This window comes from Salvelinus alpinus, chromosome 1, assembly GCF_045679555.1.
Source record: "Salvelinus alpinus chromosome 1, SLU_Salpinus.1, whole genome shotgun sequence".
NCBI classification, from domain to species: domain Eukaryota; kingdom Metazoa; phylum Chordata; class Actinopteri; order Salmoniformes; family Salmonidae; genus Salvelinus; species Salvelinus alpinus.
In genome coordinates this window covers 102,197,745-102,203,751 of record NC_092086.1, presented here as the reverse complement: position 1 = coordinate 102,203,751, position 6,007 = coordinate 102,197,745, and the positions used below count along the sequence as shown (strand labels likewise).

The following is a 6,007-nucleotide window of genomic DNA, read 5'->3' as shown; positions in this document are numbered from 1 at the left end:
CTCACTGTGTGCTCAGAGAGGAAGGGCAGCTTTTGAGTCCTCTGAGCTCAATGTTCAAATTGGTTTATTCATATGGTATATGGTGTCCCCATCTGAATAACTTGCTGATTACGATGACATGATGAATAAAAAAATAGATAAATGCACAATATTCTTTGTTAAACTATATATTGTCATTTCTAATCAAATCAAGTTGGTCACGTACATACACACACACACACACACACACATATATATATATATATATATATATATATATATACAGTGGGGAGAACAAGTATTTGATACACTGCCGATTTTGCAGGTTTTCCTACTTACAAAGAATGTAGAGGTCTGTCATTTTTATCATAGGTACACTTCAACTGTGAGAGACGGAATCTAAATCAAAAATCCAGAAAATCACATTGTATGATTTTTAAGTAATTAATTTGCATTTTATTGCATGACATAAGTATTTGATCACCTACCAACCAGTAAGAATTCCGGCTCTCACAGACCTGTTAGTTTTTCTTTAAGAAGCCCTCCTGTTCTCCACTCATTACCTGTATTAACTGCACCTGTTTGAACTCGTTACCTGTATAAAAGACACCTGTCCACACACAATCAAACAGATTCCAACCTCTCCACAATGGCCAAGACCAGAGAGCTGTGTAAGGACATCAGGGATAAAATTGTAGACCTGCACAAGGCTGGGATGGGCTACAGGACAATAGGCAAGCAGCTTGGTGAGAAGGAAACAACTGTTGGCGCAATTATTCGAAAATGGAAGAAGTTCAAGATGACGGTCAATCACCCTCGGTCTGGGGCTCCATGCAAGATTTCACCTCGTGGGGCATCAATGATCATGAGGAAGGTGAGGGATCAGCCCAGAACTACACGGCAGGACCTGGTCAATGACCTGAAGAGAGCTGGGACCACAGTCTCAAAGAAAACCATTAGTAACACACTACGCCGTCATGGATTAAAATCCTGCAGCGCACGCAAGGTCCCCCTGCTTAAGCCAGTGCATGTCCAGGCCTGTCTGAAGTTTGCCAATGACCATCTGGATGATCCAGAGGAGGAATGGGAGAAGGTCATGTGGTCTGATGAGACAAAAATAGAGCTTTTTGGTCTAACTCCACTCGCCGTGTTTGGAGGAAGAAGAAGTATGAGTACAACCCCAAGAACACCATCCCAACCGTGAAGCATGGAGGTGGAAACATCATTCTTTGGGGATGCTTTTCTGCAAAGGGGACAGGACGACTGCACCGTATTGAGGGGAGGATGGATGGGGCCATGTATCACGAGATCTTGACCAACAACCTCCTTCCCTCAGTAAGAGCATTGAAGATGGGTCGTGGCTGGGTCTTCCAGCATGACAACGACCCGAAACACACAGCCATGGCAACTAAGGAGTGGCTCCGTAAGAAGCATCTCAAGGTCCTGGAGTGGCCTAGCCAGTCTCCAGACCTGAACCCAATAGAAAATCTTTGGAGGGAGCCGAAAGTCCGTATTGCCCAGCGACAGCCCCGAAACCTGAAGGATCTGGAGAAGGTCTGTATGGAGGAGTGGGCCAAAATCCCTGCTGCAGTGTGTGCAAACCTGGTCAAGAACTACAGGAAACGTATGATCTCTGTAATTGCAAACTAAGGTTTCTGTACCAAATATTCAGTTCTGCTTTTCTGATGTATCAAATACTTATGTCATGCAATAAAATGCAAATTAATTACTTAAAAATCATACAATGTGATTTTCTGGATTTTTGTTTTAGATTCCTTCTCTCACAGTTGAAGTGTACCTATGATAAAAATTACAGACCTCTACATGCTTTGTAAGTAGGAAAACCTGCAAAATTGTCAGTGTATCAAATACTTGTTCTCCCCACTGTATATATATATATATATATATATATATATATATATACACACAGTACCAGTCAAAAGTTTGGACATACCTACTCATTCAACGTTTTTTCTTTATTTGGACTATTTTTTACATTGTAGAATAATAGTGAAGACATCAAAACTATGAAATAATACATATGGAATCATGTAGTAACCAAAAAAAGTGTTAAACAAATCAAAATATATTTTATATTTGAGATTCTTCAAAGTAGCCAACCTTTGCCTTGATGACAGCTTTGCACACTTTTGGCATTCTCTCAACCAGCTTCACCTGGTATATATAACAGTTTGTATAGACAGTAAATTAATAGAAAAGGTGTATACAGCAACAGTTATATAGGATGAGTCTTGACTAGAATACTGTAAATACGGTCCATATGAAGTGATAAAATATTATCTAACTAAATTCAAAAATCAAATCAAATCAAACTATTTGCCACATGTGCCGAATACAACAAGTGTAGACTTTACCGTGAAATGCTTACTTACAAGCCCTTAACCAACAGCACAGTTCAAGAAGAACTGCACTGTTGGGGTTCAGGGCAGGGTAATGGGCGGAGGCTGGCTAGTGGTGACTATTTAACAGTCTGATGGCCTTGTGATAGAATCTGTTTTTTAGTCTCTTGGTCCCAGCTTTGATGCACCTGTACTGTCTCCGCTTTCTTGATGGTAGCGGGGTGAACAGGCCGTGGCTCGAGTGGCTGAGGTCCTTGATGAGCTTCTTGGACTTCCTGTGACAGCGGGTGCTGTAGATGTCCTGGAGGCTGTTGGGCTGACCGCACCACCTTCTGGAGAGCCCTGGGGTTGCAGGCGTTGCAATTGCCTTACCATTTGGTGATACAGCCCGACAGGATGTTCTCAATGGTGCATCTGTAGAAGTTTGTGAGGGACTTAGGGATTAAGCTGAATTTCTTCAGCCTCCTGAGGTTGAAGAAGCGCTGTTGCGCCATTTCACTGTTGTGTCGTCAGCAAACTTGATGATTGAGTTGAAGACGTACATGACCAAGCAGTCATTGGTGAACAGGGAGTACAGCAGTGGGCTGATTAAGCATCCTTGTGGGGCCCCCGTGTTGAGGATTAGCGTGGCGGGAGTGTTATTGCCTACCTTCACCACCTGGGGTTGGCCAGTCAGGAAGTCCAGGACCCAGTTGCACAGGGCGGGGTTCAGATCCAGGGCCCCGAGCTTAGTGATGAGCTTGGAGGGCAGTATTGTGTTGAACGTCATATCAAATGTTGTAAATATCATATTAAGAATACACAATGAATCACACCGCCCATGTATCTTATTTTTGGGAAGTTTGATGCTTCTGATGTAACTCAATAGATTAAAGCAACATTGTAAAGAGCAATCATTTTCAAATACGAAATACATAATATTTTAAGATCATTTTTATTTCTATTTCCATGTGAAACGGTGGATGAGAGTACATAAGATTTCTCTCAAGCATGAAGGAAATTGCACTGACATTCGACATGAATCTGACATGAATGGGCTCATATTGAATGTCAAGGGTTTAGTGTTCTAGGGTTCCACACTGCACAGCACACATTATCAGTGACTAGCCAGGTGTGAATGAGCTGCAGCAGGACATCTCATTGTCATTCTTCTTCAGGCCAATGCATTGTCACACTTGGGCAAGCATCCCCACTCAGACTTGTCCAGTCTCTACATCCCTCTGTATGGAATCACAGCCAACATTTCCACAGCTGCAAGTTATATCTCTTTCCACAGGATTTAGTGGAAATGACCAGAAATTATAATTGATGACTCGAGTGAGATTTGAGCACACTGCCTGCCTGCTGAGATCAGGGTTGTGGTCCATGCATAACATCTCATAACAGGACTGGACAGTCATTAGTGCTGCTTAGGCAGCTGATCCAGCCTTAGAGCTGACTGAAACCCAGCACACTGCTTTCTCCATCTGATGTCCACTGAGGAGACAGAGACAGTCAGAAGAGACAGGGACATTCAGAAGAGACAGGGACTAAGAGAGGAGAGAAGAAAAAGGGGAGAGACGAGAAAGCAGAATATAGAAAGAGGAGAGGAACCCAATGATGGGAAGAGAGCAATGGATACCATTAAAAAGAGGTGGGGCATTACTCTTCCTTCTGCATTAATTGAGCACGACGAGGCCCAGAAGAGGAGTGCGACAACAACCAGGACAAGAGGGAGGGAACCCCAGCCTGGATTAAAGGTGTAAAGGCAGGGCCGGCTCGAGGCATAAGCAACCTCAGCGGTTACTTAGGGCCCCAGAAATCAGTCAAAAATCTAATCAAAATACATTTTATTGGTCACATGGTTAGCAGACGTTAATGCGAGTGTAGCGAAATGCTTGTGCTTCTAGTTCCGACAGTGCAGTAATATCTAACAAGTGATCTAACAAGTTCACACACGACTACCTTATACACATAAATGTAAACGAATGAATAAGAATATGTACATAGAAATATATGGATGAGCCATGGCCGTGCGGCATAGGCAAGATGCAGTAGATGGTATAGAATACAGTATATACATATGAGTTGAGTAATGTAGGATATGTAGACATTATTAAAGTGGCGTTATTTAAAGTGATACCTTTATTAAATCCATTTATTAAATTGATTAAAGTGGCAAGAGATTTAAGTCTGTATGTTGGCAGCAGCCACTCGATGTTAGTGATGGCTCTGATGGCCTTGAGATAGAAGCTGTTTTTCAGTCTCTCGGTCCCAGTTTGATGCACCTGTACTGACCTCGCCTTCTGGATGATAACGGGATGAACAGGCAGTGGCTTGGGTGGTTGTTGTCCTTGATGATCTTTTTGGCCTTCCTGTGACATTGGGTGCTGTAGGTGTCCTGGAGGGCAGGTAGTTTGCCTCCGGTGATGCGTTGTGCAGACCGCACTACCCTCTGGAGAGCCTTGCGGTTGTGGGAGAAGCAGTTGCCGTACCAGGCGGTGATGGACCATTTCAGTTTGTCCGTGATGTGTACGCCGAGGAACTTAAAATGTTCCACCTTCTCCACTACTGTCCCGTCGATGTGGATGGGGGGATGCTCCCTCTGCTGTTTCCTGAAGTCCACGATCATCTCCTTTGTTTTGTTGACGTTGAGTAGGAGGTTATTTTCTTGACACCAGACTCCGAGGGCCCTCACCTCCTCCCTGTAGGCCGTCTCATCATAGTTGGTAATTAAGCCTACCACTGTAGTGTCGTCTGCAAACTTGATGATTGAGTTGGAGGCATGCATTGCCACGCAGTCATGGGTGAACAGGGAGTACAGGAGAGGGCTGAGAACGCACCCTTGTGGGGCCCCAGTGTTGAGGATCAGTGGGGTGGAGATTTTGTTTCCTACACCTGGGGGCGGCCCGTCAGAAAGTCCAGGACCCAGTTGCACAGGGCGTGGTCGAGACCCAGGGTCTCGAGCTTAATGACGAGTTTGTAGGGTACTATGGTGTTAAATGCTGAGCTGTAGTCAATGAACAGCGTTGGATAGACCTGAGCCCGGGCGTTTCCTCTGTTTAAGTTTCTGTCTATAGGCTGGGAGCAACAAAATGGAGTCATGGTCAGATTTGCCGAAGGGAGGGCGGGGGAGGGCTTTGTATGCATCGCGGAAGTTAGAGTAGCAATGGTCCAGAATGCTACCAGCTCGTGTCGCGCATTCGATATGCTGATAGAATTTAGGAAGCCTTGTTCTCAGATTAGCTTTGTTAAAACCCCCAGCTTCAATAAATGCGGCTCAGGATGTGTTGTTTCCAGTTTACATAGAGTCCAGTGAAGTTCTTTCAGGGCCGTCGAGGTATCTGCTTGGGGGGGGGGGTATACACGGCTGTGACTCTTGGTAGCTTCTCTTGGTAGCTAATGCGGTCGGCATTTGATTGTAAGGAATTCTAGGTCAGGTGAACCAAAAGGACTTAAGTTCCTGTATGTTGTTATGATCACACCATGAGTCGTTAATCATAAGGCATACACCCCCGCCCTTCTTCTTACCAGAGAGTTGTTTGTTTGTCGGCGTGATGCGTGTAGAAACCAGGTGGCTGTACCGACTCTGACAACATATCCCGAGTGAGCCATGTTTCCATGAAACAGAGAATGTTAAAATCCCTGATGTCTCTCTGGAAGGCAACTCGTGCCCTAATTTCGTCCAC

The 6,007-nt window shown here is 44.5% G+C and overlaps 1 protein-coding gene across 1 annotated transcript in view; it reads right to left on the bottom strand.

Annotated features, from left to right (window-relative positions):
- Positions 1-6,007, bottom strand: part of LOC139553275 (putative cytochrome P450 120) — a 46,404-nt gene that overhangs the window by 10,890 nt on the left and 29,507 nt on the right. The window lies entirely within an intron of this gene.